This window comes from Petaurus breviceps, unplaced genomic scaffold (assembly GCF_028583685.1).
Source record: "Petaurus breviceps papuanus isolate PSGF00001 unplaced genomic scaffold, PetGlider_PUasm1.0 37, whole genome shotgun sequence".
Classification (NCBI taxonomy): Eukaryota; Metazoa; Chordata; class Mammalia; order Diprotodontia; family Petauridae; genus Petaurus; species Petaurus breviceps.
In genome coordinates this window covers 54989759-55005959 of record NW_027186296.1, presented here as the reverse complement: position 1 = coordinate 55005959, position 16201 = coordinate 54989759, and the positions used below count along the sequence as shown (strand labels likewise).

The 16201-nt window shown below is 35.4% G+C and overlaps 1 pseudogene; it reads right to left on the bottom strand.

Annotated features, from left to right (window-relative positions):
- LOC138168333 (26S proteasome regulatory subunit 6A-B-like) overlaps positions 1–6488 on the bottom strand; it is a 129766-nt pseudogene extending 123278 nt beyond the window's left edge.
- Positions 6489–16201: the final 9713 nt, after the last annotated feature.

Here is a 16201-nt window from a genome sequence, read left to right as displayed (position 1 = left end):
TGTGCCTCACTTTCAGAACAATACCAGTTCTTGTAGGTATCAGAGGGGATGTTACCCCATGGTAGGTACCCCTCTTATGTTATGCTGCTTATGATTATTCTATAATTTTACCCAGTTACTTTCCCCCTATTTTTTTCAAAATCTCCTCCCTAAGTACATGCCTTCCTACTCCTCCCAAATTTCCTTCAGGAATTCTAACTCCCCACCTCCCAAGGTAGGACAAGTAGACCTTTAAAAAAAAAATTGATTTGTTTATTTACTTTTAGTTTACAACATTAAGTTCCACAGTCCCTTGAGTTTTAAATTTTCTCACATCCCCCCCCCCACCCCATCATGGTGGCATGCACTCGAATATAGGATCTGTACATATCTTCATATTAATCATTAGTCAAGTTGTAAAGAAGGATTATAACTGATGGAATGATCAGTGGGAAATGGGAAATAAAACAAAACAAGAAAAAGCAAGTTGTTTCAATTTGCATTCAGATTCCACATCTCTTTCTCTGGATGTGAATATCTCTTTTGATTGTGAGTCTTTTGGAGTTGTCTTATAATGTTACATTGCTGAGAGGAGTCCAGTCTATTGAAGTTAGTCATCACACATACATTGTGTCTTTGATTGTGTATAGATTTCTCCTGGTTCTGCTCTTCTTGCTCAGCATCAGTTTATATAAATCTCTCTAGGTTATTGTGAAATCTGTCTGTTCTTCATTTCTTATAGCACAGTAGTATTCCATTACATTCATATACCACAACTTGTTCAGCCATTCCCCAACTGATGGACAGTCCCTTGATTTCCAATTCTTTGCCAGCACAAAAAGAGCTGCTATAAATATTTTTGTACATACAGGTGCTTCTCCCACTTCTCTGATCTCTTTGGGATATAACCCTAGAAGTGGTATTGCTAGGTCAAAGGGTATGCTCTTATTTATAGCTCTTTGGGCATAGTTCCAGATTGCTCTCCAGAATGGTTGGATCCGTTCACAACTCCACCAACAATGTATTAGTGTTCCAATTTTTTCCACATCCTCTCCAGCATTTATCATTTTCCTGTTTTGTCATCTTAGCCAATCTGGCCAGTGAGATGTGGTACCTCAGAGTTGTTTTGATTTGCATTTCTCTAATCTCTATTGATTTAGAGCATTTTTTCATATGCTTATAGATATTTTTAATTTCATCTTCTGAGAGCTGCCTGTTCATATTCTTTGACCATTTATCAACTGGGGAGTGGCTTGTATTCTTATAGATTAATCTCAGTTCTTTGTATGTTTTAGAAATGAGGCCTTTATCAGAGATACTGGTTGTAAAAATTCTTTCCACTTCCCTCTTAATCTTGGTAATATTGGCTTTATTTGTATAGAAGCTTTTCAATTTAATGTAAACAAAATTATCCATTTTTCATTTTATAATGCTCTCTAACTCTTGCTTCATCATGAAGTCTTCCCCTCTCCATAGATCTGACAGATAAACTATCCCTTGTTCTCCCAGATTGCTTACAGTATCAGCCTTTATACCTAGATCATGAACCCATTTTGAATTTATTTGGGTGTAAGGTGTTAGATATTGGTCTGTGCCCAATTTATGCCATACTATGTTCCAATTTTCCCAGCAGTTTTTGTCAAATAGTGCGTTCTTATCCCAAAAACTGGGGTCTTTGGGTTTATCAAATAGTAGATTACTATAGTCATTGGCTGCTGTCTCATGTACCCAATCTATTCCATTGATCCACTACTCTATTCCTCAGCCAGTACTAAGTAGTTTTGATGACTGCTGCTTTATAATACAGATTAAAATCTGGTATGATTAGGCCACCTTCCCTAACATTTCTTTTCATTAATAACATTGATATTCTGTACCTTTTGTTCTTCCAAATGAATTTTGCTACTATTTTTTTTTCTAGCTCTGCAAAGTAATTTTTTGGTAGATTGACTCGTATGGCACTAAATATGTATTTTAATTTAGGTAAAATTGTCATTTTTATTATATTGGCTCAACTCAGCCATGAGCAATTGATGTCTTTCCAATTAGTTAGATCTGACTTTATTTGTGTGAAAAGTGTTTTGTAACTGTGTTCATATAAGTCCTGGGTTTGTTTTGGCACATAGATTCCCAAATATTTTATAATGTCTACAGTAACTTTAAATGGGATTTCTCTTTGTATCTCTTGTTGTTGGATTTTGTTAGAGATATATAGGAATGCTGAGGACTTATGTGGGTTTATTTTACATCCTGCAACTTTGCCAAATTTGTTTGTTATCTCAAGTAATTTTTCACTTGATTCTTTTGGATTTTCGGAGTATATCATCATATTATCTGCAAAGAGTGATAGTTTAGTCTCTTCTTTGCCTAATTGGATTCCTTCAATTTCTTCTTCTTTTCTTATTGCTATTGCTAACAATTCTAGTACCAAATTGAATAAGAGGGGTGATAGTGGACATCCTTGATTCACCCCTGATCTTATTGGAAATGCTTCTAGCTTATTCCCATTACATATAATACTTGCTGATGGTTTTAGATAGATGCTACTTATTATTTTAAGGAAGACTTCATTTATTCCCATACTTTCTAGTGTTTTTCATACGAATGGATGTTGTATTATTTCAAAAGACTTTTTTGCATCTATTGAGATAATCATATGGTTTCTGCTAGTTTTGTTGTTGATGTTATTAATTATACTGATAATTTTCCCTTGCATTCCTGGAATAAATCCTACCTGATCAAAGTGTATTAGTCTCATGATAAGTTGCTGTAGTCTTTTTGCTAATATTTTATTTAGAATTTTTGCATCTATATTCATAATGGAAACTGGTCTGTAATTTTCTTTCTCTGTTTTGTCTCTTCTCGATTTAGGTATCAGTACCATATTTGTGTCATAAAAAGAATTTGGTAGGACTCCTTCTTCTCCAGTTTCCCTGAATAGTTTGCAAAGTATTGGAGTCAATTCTTCTTTATGTGTTTTGTAGAATTCACTAGTAAAACTATCTGACCCTGGAGATTTTTTCCTAGGGAGTTCATTGATGTTCAATTTCTTTTTCTGAGATGAGGTTATTTAAGTAATTTACTTCCTCTTCAGTTAGTCTGAGCAACTTACATTTTTGTAAATATCAATCCATTTCACTAAGATTGTCAAATTTATGTGTATACAATTGAGCAAAATAATTCCTAATTATTGTTTTAATTTCCTCTTCATTTGGAGGTAGGTTCACCCTTTTCATTTTTGATATTTGTAATTTAATTTTCTTCTTTCTTTTTTTTATCATATTGACTAAAGGTCTATCAATTTTGTTTTTTTTTCATAAAACCAGCTCTTAGTTTTATTTATTAATTCAATAATTTTTTTTTAAATTCAATTTTATTAATCTCTCCTTTGGTTTTCATTATTTCTAATTTAGTATTTAATTGGGGATTTTTAATTTGTTCTTTTTCTAGCTTTTTCAGTTGCAGGCCCATTTTGTTTACCTCCATTTTTTTCTATTTTATTTATGTATGAATTGAGGGATATAAAACTTCTCCTAAGAACTGCTTTTGCTGTGTCCCACAAGTTTTGATATGTTGTCTCATTGTTGTCATTCTCTTGAATGAAGTTACTTATTGTTTCTATAATTTCTTGTTTGACCCACTCATTCTTTAGGTTTAAGTTATTTAGTTTCCAATTAGTCTTTAGTCTATCCTTCCATGGCCCTTTATTACATATAATTTTTATTGCATCATGATCTGAGAAGGATCCATTTAATATTTCTGCCTTTCTGCACTGAATTGTGAGGTTTTTATGCCCTAGTACATGTCATTTTTTTGTGTATGTGCCATGTACTGCTGAGAAGAAGGTATTTTCCTTTTTAACCCCATTCAATTTTCTTCCCAGGTCTACCATATCTATTTTCTGTAAGATTCTATTTACCTCCTTAACTTCTTTCTTGTTCATTTTGAGGTTAGATTTATCAAGCTCGGAGAGGGGGAGATTGAAGCCTTCCACTAGTATAGTTTTGCTATCTATTTCTTCCTCTAACTCCCTTAACTTCTCCTTTAGGAATTTGGATGCTGTACCGCTTGGTGCATAAATGTTTAGTAAAGATATTGCTTCATTTTGGATGGTGCCTTTTATCAGGATATAGTTTCCTTCTTTATCTCTTTTAATTAGATCAATTTTTGCTTTTGCTTTGTCTGAGATAAGGATTGGTACCCCTGCTTTTTTTTTGCTCCAGCCTTTTACCTTTACCTCATGTGTATTCCCCTGTTTCAAATGTGTTTCTTGCAAACAGCATATTGTAGGATTATGGTTTTTAATCCATTCTGCTGTCTGGCTCTGTTTTATGGGAGAGTTCATCCCATTCACATTCACAGTTATGATTACTATTTGTATTTTTTTCTCCATCCTATTCCCTCCCCTGTTCATGCTTTTATTGTTCCCCTTCTCCCTGCCCCTCCTTAAGAATTTTCCTTTTGCCCACTGCTTCCCTCAGTATTCCCTCCTTATCAGTCTCCCTTCCTTTCCTACCCTTCCCTCTTACTATTTCTTTCCTCCCTTCTAACCATACCCCTCTCCCCCCCCTTTTTCTTAGCCTTTCCGCTTTCCTACTGCCTGTAGGGTACTTTTATTCTTAATGTAGTATGTTATTTCTTCCTCAAACCAAGATTGATGAGAATAGATATCATGCAATGCTCCTCTCCCTCCCCTCTTTCCCTCTAATATGATAAGTTTTATGTCTCTTCTCTATAGAGTGCTATACTTAACTGATTATGTCATTCCCTCCTTACACCAGAACTAATGAGGGAAAAGCTCATATAATGTTCATCTCCCCTCCTCCCCCCTTCTTCCCCTCTAGTATAATGTTTTTGTGCCTCTTTGTGTGGCTTAATTTACCCTTTTCTGCTTCATTCTTTCCTCTTCTTCCATTGAAGTCCCTTTGCAGCCCTTAATAAGGTTTTTTTTTTTTTATCATCATTTTGTGTATTTTATACCCACACCCTCTATTTATCTATATCCCTTTTAGGTGTTGTCATAAGTATATCTCAATATTAACAGGTATCAGCTTCCCATATAGGGATGTAAACAGTTTGCTCTTATTAAATAACAAGTTATGTGTGTGTGTGTGTTTTCCCTATTTATCTTTGTATATGTCTCTCTTGAGTCTTGTAATTGGAGGTTGAATTTTCCATTGAGCTCTGACTTTTTCATCAGGGAGGTCTGGAAGTCCGTTATATCCTTGAATGACCTTTTCCTTGCCTGGAAGATTATTCTCAGTTTTGCTGGATAGGTTGTAACCCAAGCTCTTTTGCCTTGTGAAAAACCATATTCCAGTTCCTCTGATCTTTCAATGTAGAGGCTGCCAGATCCTGCATGATGCTCACAGTGGTTCCACAATATTTGAATTGTTTCTTTCTGGCTGCTTGTAGTATTTTCTCCTTTACATGATAGTTCTGGAATTTGGCTACCACATTTTGCAGACTTTTGAATTTGGGATCTCTTTCAGGAGGCGTCCAGTGGATTCTCTAGAGTCCTATTTTAGCCTCTGGTTCTAGGATCTCAGGGCAGTTTTCCTTGATGAACTCTTGGAAGATGTTATCTAGGCTCATTTTTTCATCATGATTTTCCAGTAGGCCTATGGTTCTCAGATTATCTCTCCTGGATCTGTTTCCCAGGTCAGTTATTTTTCCATTGAGATATTTTACCTCTTTTTCTAATTTTTCATTCTTGATGTTTTGTTTGACTGATCCTTGGTGCCTCATAGAGTCATGAGCTTCAATTTGGTTGATTCTAATTTTTAGTGAATTATTTTCCTCATTTAGTTTTTGAAGCTCCTTTTCCATATGTTCAGATTTCATTTTTAGTTCACAGATTTTTCTTTTTAAGGAGCTTTCTTCTTTGTAATGTTTTTCTAATTTCACAATTTTGATTTTAAAAGAATTATTAATTTTATCTTCTACCTCTCTAATTTGGTTTTCAAAGTTCTTTTTGAGCTCATCTGAGAATGCTTTCTGTGCTTGAGACCAGTTCATATTCCCTGTTGCAGCTTCAGCTGTGGGTGTGGAGTCAATACTGCCTCCTTCTGAATTTGGTTCCTCCCTCTCACAATAATAGGATTCTAGAGTCTTTGTCTTAGCAGTCTGTTTTTTTCCCCATTTTGAGGCAGGGCCTTAGCCACGCCCTTCCTCTAGGGTTCCCAAGCCTTACTGTTTAAAATTTTGCTCTGGGGCAATAATTACTGTGTGTTCAGGGTCAGTGGGGGGGATTGGAGCAGCCAGGTTTCACTCTGCCATCCTGCACCCTGGAAGATCAGATAGGTACTTTTTAAATTTCCAGGCTATGGGTTGGTAGTCCAAGGAGTAGCTGCTGCCACTGCCATGGGCCTTGCATTTGTCTCTTACTCAGCTCTGTCAGATCCCAGTCCTATAGTGATAGGCCTAGGAATGGCCCTTGCAGTTGGCGGATCAACTTGTTGCCATGTTGACCAGGCCTTGTTAGGGCCTCTGCTGCATGCTGCCCCCATGACGTCTTTTCCAGGCCTCTGGCAGGTAGACATTTTAACTATCGAATTCCCTATAACACACCCATTGCAAAGTCTTCCTTTCCTTTCATAGATCATTTTTCTTTATTCATGGGAGCATTCAAGAGTGGAAAACTTTCCTATCACCAAAACAAAGCTTTCTTCCTTTCTCTCCTTTTTCAATACTTCCTCTTTTTTTCTTCACCTACCCCCTTGCAAGCTGTCCTCCTAACAAGACCAAAAGGGTTACCTTCCCCTTGTTGCTAGCCCTCCTTTTTATCAGTCACATCACACATTCCTCTCTGTCCCACTGCTTCCCTTCTCTCTTCATGTACCTTTGCATCTTCCATTGTAGTCCCACAAAAAAACCTTCACTATGACCAGTACCAGACGCCTACCTTTACCCCTGTCTCTTTGTGTACATTAAGAGAGAAGACTCTCACTGGCCTCATTGTTCTTATCCTTTTGCTGCTCCTGTTCTTAGCTCCTGTATTTATTCATCCATCCTGAATTTCCATTGTCTGGGGTGTTTGAGAAGCAAATAATGTCTTTGGTTTTGGCTTTCTAAAAATGTTTCAAATGACTCTTTATTATTGAAGATCCATCTTCTTTCATTTATGTTTAAGCTCAGACTTGCAGGGTAGGTCACCCTGGGCTGCATTCTGAGCTCTGTAACTCTTTGGAACATATTATTCCATTCCCTCTTATATTTTATGATGGGTGAAGAATAGTCTTTTGAAAGAAAATCTTTCTCCTGATCACTTGTAGAACTTGCTTTCGAATTAATTCTTAAATTTAAGAAGTATGTGTCTTGGCGTTTGTAGCTTTGGAATTTTTTTTTTTCCTAACGGTGACCTCTGTTTTCTGTCAAAGAGTAGGTATTTCATTTTTTGTGTTCAGAAATTCTGGACAATTTTCATCTATTATTTCTTACATTATGCTGTTCAGGTTTTTTGTCTTGTCACCTTCTTCTGGGAGATCTATAATCTTTAGTTCTATTCATCCTGTCTTTGAGATCAGTATGTGTTGCTTGCATAGTGAATGAGCGTATTTTCTTTCAATGTTCTTGTTTCTTCTTTTCTAGATCATTCTTCACTTTTGTGTACTGGCATTCTCAATCTCTTGTTCTATCTTTTGTTTCTTTGGTGAGACTCGCTATCCCAGATTTCAGTTTTTCTGTTCTGCTCATTATTTTTTTTTCTCTGTAGTCCATGAATTCTATTCTCCTAATTCTAATTTCTCTTTTGAGCCACTCAGGAACAATGTGTTTTGGTTCCTTGTTCTCCTCACATTCCACAGGGGCCTCTGTCTCATCAATTGTTGCATTATTTTCCTTTATTTTGCAGTATTTATTCATGGATGCTTGAACTCATTTACTAGACATGGAAACCATGTTTTTTTCTGCATTTTGTGTTAATCTATTTGCTTATGTTAAAGATCTTTGAAATTTCTTCTTCCTATTATCTAGTTATTTACATCTGCTTTTCTAAAGGAAAGCAACTCAAAAGGAGTTAACAATCTTAATTTAATCAAACATAGATATCATTCACTTAGTTCAGGGGAAAAATCAGCACCCTGAACTTCAGAAAATACAAACAAATTGCAAGCAGACAAAAATATAAGACATAGATATAACACCATTCAACAGACCAATAGACAGGTCTTCTAGCTGTATGACCATTACATACATATAATGTTCATTACCAGAGAGAGAAGCATCAGCATTTGGATTTTCAAAGTTAAGGGGCTCAATGACTGCCCAGAGTCAATCTGTCTGTCTGTCTCTCTGTCCATCTGTCTCTCTTTCTATATGTATATGTAGCCTTCTCTAGGGTCAGAGAACATCATAACCTTCATGACCCACTGCCTAATTACAAAGTAACAAAATATATGTGCCTTCTTGAAAAACAAGCCTTTCCTAAGCAAGTTTCTCTTCTTGGGCTCTAAGTGAGGCCCATTAAGGGGCAGAGAAGATCTTAAAATTCCCTTACCATTACAGGTTTCCACAATATTGGGGAAAAAAAGGGGGGACTGGGGTGAGGAGGTGGGTTTTGTTAAAAGCCCATGTGTTCAGTCTTTGACTTTGGTGGTGCAACCTCACTGTCTGTAGTGTGGGAGTGGTGCTTAATGAGCTCAAGGTCAGTGAGCATTATTTTATGTTTTTTTTTAACCTTCTTATGAATTCCAGGTGTCCTAGACCATAGCATTAGTTTAAGTTGCTTTGTCTTTGGTATATAATTTCTGTTTTGGAGATGTTTGAAAGGTCATGGGGATTAGAGAAAACATCTAGTCCTCTATCTTGTTGCTGAGGTGACTCAGAAATCAGCTATCATGGCTTCTCATTCAGAATCCTACACAAACTTACTCTAATCTTTTTAGACTTATTTCATATTACATTCTTTTGACTTCTACTAGTTCTACTTCTTCCTCTACTTCTACATTATTTTTATAGCAATAAGAAAGTTGGAACCCATAAGTGTAGTAAGGATTCCACATGTAAGGAGGGTCCCCTTGTATTTGGCTTGAAAGGAAGCATTTCTAGCCTCTCTCCCCCTCCCTTCTTCTCCAAAGAAAATTTTCATTTCTGCCAGGAAAGGAAGGAGGAATTTTGGGCTGGTGATCACTTTGATGTCCTCAGAGAGAGAGTGAGAGGGTACCAGACCAGAAGTACATCTGTCTGCTTCTTTAAGTATTTTTAATCTAGGTGATATGATGAGTTTGCATCTAATTTTTGATTACTTTGTCATATTGGGGGAGGGGAGGAACCCCAAACTCTACATTCAAGGCTTGATACTTTTCTACCTAATCTCAGTTCTATAATGAACATACATAGCAAATAGTAAAGAAACCCATTTATCCAAATGATAGCAAAACATAAATAAGAGAAGGTTAACATAGGAAAACATATCCCAGACAATTCATTTTGAAGGAGCTTTCCTATTGGGAGTGAGATAACTTGGTTCACCTAAGAGACAGTGTTCTTGATTTCACCCAAAGGGAATACTCCACGAAATCTCTAGAGAATCAACCTGAGAATGGGGTCATGGTAGAGACTTCCCACTCATCTCATGTCTTCCCAGAGTCTTTTCCTTTAGCAATCTAAAGTGCCATTGGCCTTTTCCATCTTTTTTCTTGAAGGTGGAAGCCAGGAGCACTTGAATGATAAATCCCCAAAGGTGCACTGGAAGGCTAGAGTTCTTTTGTTATCAGCTCGGCCCCAATCTTGGTGTAATTCATCTCCACCAATAAGGAGTCTCATACCAATGGGCTTTGGGACAGGGATTACATCCATGTTTAATTCCAATTGTTGCTATTAACTGTTTTCTGCAATTGACATCACTCTTCTTCATGTCCTAAATGTCTGTAATGTACTTCCTTCTTGTTTCTGGCTTTCAAAATCTTTATCTTCATTCAAGGTTCTAAATTTCTACAGAAAGTCCTCCTTGATCATCCCCCAAGCTATTAGCACTTTGTCTCCTCAAATTAGCTTTATTTAGTTTGTGTGTGTGTGTATGTGTATGTGTGATAATGTTATAATCCTTCAGCAGAAAGTCAGCTTCTTGAGGGAAAGTACTGCTTCATTTTTTTTTATTGAGTGTCTAATATGTGCTAGATGTTGAGAGTACGAATATATTCTTTAGTTGAATTCAACTATTTTTTCAAGTAAAAAAGGCATATATAAAACTTTTTCAGCCTTGAAGTAAGAAAAATTAATATGTTGTATTAGTAGAATTTTCTTCCATCTATATCATTTTTATGATGTCTAAATTGTAAGCTAACCAATTGTTTGGTTATGTGGACATTTGATCATTTAACATGATTTTTGCATCCAGTTGTTGAATTATCTGGTTTCCCCCACTTTCCCTATTATACCTCTTGCTTACTTACTATCTATTTTACAAATTTGTAGAAAATCTATAAGAGAAGAAAAAGGACAGGAGAATCACATAAGTAAACTAAACTACTAGTAGTTCAGGTTAAAAGTTTCGATAGAAGAGGTTGAATTGTTAATTGCCATTTTCAACAAATTTAACTTGTTGATGCTCTATCAGTTCCTTCAGCTTTTAAATGATTGAGAAGTTTCAGAGCCTGCCAAGTTATCTCTTGGAAGTTAGGCCCATTTTCTTTAATTATCTTTGCAGACCATGAAGGATATTAATATACCAATGAAACATTCACAAACTGATAACACTTGTTATCATTGAAGTTGAGACATTCTTCAGAGAAGTGAAATATGATTTCTAGAATACTTTACAATGAGGATAAAACTTTTGGCTAATTGATAATGATCAGGTAGTCTTAAAACTTGCTTTGGTAAAATTTTAAAGTTAATTTTAGTTTACTTCGAGCAGCTAATTAGTGTAGTTCCCTTCCAGGGAATATATTTCCTGACAATCAGTGACTTCCTAGAACACAATTTGAATGAGTCTTTTTCAAAACTTGAGGTTTCTTAACGAAGGAATCAATAACTAACATAAATTTATTTTTTTTTACATACAGATGTATTAATCACACATATACTGCTTTATTCACCCATATCCAAATAAGAAATACTATATTATAAAGGCAGCAATGATAGTCCATATATCAAAGAGAATAGCAGTTCACATTAAAATGTTATCTTATTTTTACTGTTAGAAATGGGATACATTGAATCAAATTTACCTTAGGATGAGTGCATTGTATGTGAATTGGTGTTAATCATCAGTAAATGTATCCAAGTTATAATGAACTTTTCAGAGGAAGGTATGCACCATTATGTGCCTGAAAGAAAGAGTAAAAACATACAAAGGAAGCTTGGGAATTCTTCCCTATGGAAAAGATCAAAATCCAACCATTCCCTTGAATGTTCCTTGAGAGAAGGGACGATGTCTTAATTCATCTTTTTATGTCCATTACCTGGTATGGTGTCTTGCATGTATTGGATGCTTAAGAAATGTTAGCAGAATGTTGTTTTTATTGAATTTTCTAGCAAAGATGATGAAAGCAATATTTCATGGGCTGCAATGATATATTTCCCTGAGGATTCCAGTGCAGAGGTTCCTCCTGGGAAGACAGCATTCCAATCAAAATGGCATGATGTACTATCAACTGGTGTTATTCTGCAATAAAGTGATGCAATGTAGTTATGTACAAAATTTATAAGTTGACATTTGAGACTATTCCATATTTGGTCTGTTAGTCTGGTTTGTCACCATCTGATTTTTTTCTCACACATTTGGGTCACATAAAGATAAATTGTAGTATGCAAGTTCAGGGGTAACAAATCATATAAAGTTCAGCACCATACTTTACATAAACATTTCTCTTTTTGGGGATCAAAAACCTTGTCAGTTACTAGTGTAAATATACTGATGGAGTTGATAATTATTTTGGAAAACTGTGTGCTCATGTCTCTGGAATAGACTGTTTTGAAACAATACTTAAGTTTTTATTGTTGATGCCCCCATTTGTGTATGCATTTGTATACAAATACACATATAAATTTATGCATAGATATGGACATATCTATGCACAAATATACTTAGGTGGATATGTGGTTTCATTGAGGACCCTCTATACCTTCTCATTCTATGTAATTTCCATCTCTCTCTCTTTCTTTGTCTCTGTCTCTCTTTATGTATGTATGTTTATATATACATACATACATACATACATATACACATACATGCATATTTATACACAGATGTTCTTAAATTTTCCACAGGGGAACCACCCAATGCACTTCAGGCCTTCCTCCAATTCTTTTAATAGCTTGAGAATACTAAAGCTGTTCATCTCATTCTGGCTTCATGACAGACTTAATTCCTTTCCTAGCCATAATGTCTTTTACATTGAGCTTAAATTTAAATTAAAAAAAAAAAACACACTTTTAAAATAAAATATGTCTTCATGTATGCATATGTGCATTTTCAGATCATTTAAAAATCATATGATAGTGCCAGAAAATAATTCCTCGTTCTAATTTTTGAATCTTTGATACCATGTAAACAAAATAGCAGTCAACATAGGAATTTATGATCTAGTTCAGAAATGCTATGGAAATGGAAAAGAAAAAAAAAAACTGACCAATATGAATGGGAACAGTCCTGGAGAAAGGGAGATACCAAAACAGGGGAGGCCCAGAAAGCTGTAGGTGCTAGAGATGTTAAATTAATGATATTGTTGTAGACTACTGAGTACTATGTAATTTAAAATAATATTTTTTATAAATATTAAGAATTTCATTTTACATTTAAGATCGTCTAAGAAAATTGTACAAGTCTTTGTTGAGTACTTCTCAACAATTCTCTTTTAACCCAGTGGTGCCTTTGAGAGTTTGAAGATGCATGTGATTGTGACTTTCCATGGGTCGTGCAAAGAGTACCAAATCGAAAGTCTGTAAACCCAGGTTCTAGTCCCAGCTCCATCATTTAGCGAATGTGTATCCTTGGCTAAATTACTGCATCTATGGAAGGAATTGCCCTAGATTATTTTAGACACCCCTTCTTGCTATCCAAATTTCTCAAACTTTTAGATAGTTAAATAAGTTACAATTTTAAAGACTCTTCTTTTCCCCAAATGAATTAACTCAACATTTCTTTTCAACAATCAGAATGAGTTGCCAATTGGACAATAATTTATTGCTTTCTTTGCTATATTGTCTATCACTACTGGCAGGTTGGATTTTAGAGAGTGAAAAAAATCAAGTTTAGTTAACATGGCTCCTTAATTCCAATAGATAGTTTTGTCTTCCCTGCAAGTACTTTAATTTCAGATCCTACTACTTACCATTGAAGTTTATTTGGATCGTTTAATGGCTTATTTCTCATTAAAATATCCCTATAAAATATTTTTAATAGTAATATATATTATAAGCCTTTACCACGATAATAATGATACGAAAAAAAAGTCACTGAAGATGCTGGAATACCAAAGTTTTCCAAATGCTTTACAATGACATTACAATTCCTGAATTATTCAGAACTGTAATTTGGAATAATAAGATTTTAGTATGCTGAAGATGTTGTCTTAAGGCTTCTAGGGTCATTGCAGATATTAAAAATGGGTACCAAGGATCTAGACTACTAATCACACAATGGCAGAAGTACTCAGCTGCACAGTAGAATTTCTAATAATTCAGATAGGATCCAGTAAACAGCATTTTTAAATACAGAAGCAACACATCCATACCTAATTAGTTATGTATTTGTAGGAAAAATTCTCCAGTGTACATCTCAAGTTTCTGTAAGCCATGAGAAAACAGAGACTGGGTATGCAAAGGAAGCTTTTTAATGGCTAGTCTGATAATAAGTAACCCCTACAGTGAAGTTATAATTGCAATTTTGTCATGAGAGTAGGGGAGTCAAAGTTTCGCAGGGGAAAAAAAAATCTATTTACAGAAAAATATTATGCTTTTCATTTGATAGAAAAGTAATTATTGCAAAGGGACCCATGGAAGATCTTGGAGACAGTCACCCTCTCTTTAATAAGTCCTTGTGGCAGTTAAGTGGGGATCAGGAGTATTCTTTATCAGGTTTGCATTCAAGTAGTACTAAATATATGCAGGTAGGAATTAAATAGTATCTGAGTTTAATTAAAATTATAAAAAAGGAAAAGAATGGTTGGTAGACTGCTCGACTGCATTTTAACCAGTAACCTCAGACCCTAATTAGAAATGCTTTTCATATCTCCTCCATGCAAGGGCTTAATCTGACGTGAGTCTGTGAGCGAGGGCTTGGGGACCGGTGTTAATTCTGCATTCGATCTTGGTTTGTATGGAGGCAGGCGATGCTGATTGACCGCACTGAGGCACAGATCCCATGACCTTGCTGGGATTTTCATGTGAGGTGTTAATTGAGAGGGTGGGTTAATCTTTGAGCATCATTGTCCCCAAGCTCTGGACAAAGTTTGTGCTCTGTTTCCTTACTCAACAGTATATTTGATCTCTACCTTGTCCCTCTATGACAGTTTAGTAAGCCCACCAAAAACTCCTGATAGATTTGCTGGGGGTGGGGGAAGGAAGATAAGCTCTTGTCCTGTTGTTTTGATTTCATGATATTTTTAAGCTCAGTTTGGAAGAAAAGCATCTCAGTTATATTATTTCTAATTTCAGTTTAGAAACATATAGATGGGTATAAATAAGATCTTTTTCAGCCTATTTCATACCTATGTGATTCAATCCCTAAATAAAGGAAACTGTCTTAGACTAGCCACTCCCCACCCCCTCTCTCATAAACTGTATCAAAGAAAGCAAACTAGAAGTCATTATTTCAAAGTTATTTCTTCTGAGTGTTGTGAAAAGTAAGATTTTTTTATATTGTTCCTGCATGGAAAGCCTAAAATAATTATAAAATCAAGGCAATGTTGTAGGGAATAAAGCTTTCATAATAATATGTAGTTTAGAGTTTTTGTACTTGTGTAATGTAAGAAAAGACAGCCCATTATTTTTGCTTTTTTATAAATAATGAATGACTTTTTTCATGTGTTGTTGTACAGGCCTGTCATTTCCATCGTGAGGAGTAAATTTTTACTCCAGGCAGGATTAATGTATACTGGCTGACCTTAAAAATGACTCCCAAGTGAGTAGGATGGTAGTTAAAAGAAACAGAAGTAATGGAGCTCACATAGAAAATCTGGTGAAACAACAATGATAAAAAAAAAGTCACAAATGATAGCTGTCCTTGATAAGCAATGAATTTCTCTTATTTGTTTCATTACACCAGCTGTAGATGAGTTTAATTACAATGCTTCAAAACCATTTTTTGAGCCATTTTTGAACTGCTTAGGGAACTCAGTTGAACATACTCTATTGATAGACCTTTTGCAGATCTGCCTCCTGTGGTGCAGAAGGGAAATAGCGGTAGCATGTTGTTGCTGATGATTACACAATGGGAAATTCTCATGTGCCTATGACATATTTTGGGGTATCTGAAGGTGGAAAATAGTGGAGAGAAGGGGTGTTGCCTGAACAGAAGCAGGCATTTAGGGCTATATTCTAAGTAAAGTTGATAGAGTGGCATAATAACTACTAAGATTTCAGAAGTTTCAGTATTCACAAATACCAGCATGGCAAAATGGATTAAGTTCCAGGGCTGTAAATCTGCTTGTGACTTTTTTAAAGCAACATGTTTCTGTAGTCTGCCTCCTAAATGCCACCTCCTTCCCCCTAACCTAGCTTTTAATTACTCTGAACAATAACAATTTATTAATATAAGATACAAAAGCTCTCTCTTACTTGAATTGAGTTCATTTCAGAGCATATTGATAAAGCATTATTAATAAGAATCAATTTAATGATCTTAACATTTAAAGAGTTTCATGATTCCAGTAATAAGCTAATACAACTAAATGACCTTTGTTATCTTGGTGTAGAGCAGTCTTTTTGTGAATCTTGACTGAATGAATCATGTACTAAGTAAGGTTCAAACATTTTTCTAAAGAGTTAAAATTCATTCTAATTACCCCCAAACCACTTAAATGCTCCCTCTCTTCATCATAGCCCCACCCTCCCCCAACTGGTTAACAATGAGTGAAGGGAGGGGCATTTTTTGACCTCATCATGCCTATCAAATGACTTATGAATTTGGTCTCAGGGAAGCAATCCCCTCCCCCCCCCCAACATCAATGACATTGATCTCTTTATTTTTGTTAACACATTCCTTTACTCTTTTACAAAGGGAGAGACTGAATTTACTGTGCATAGAAATGTGTTTACCTACCTGAAAAGGTGATCC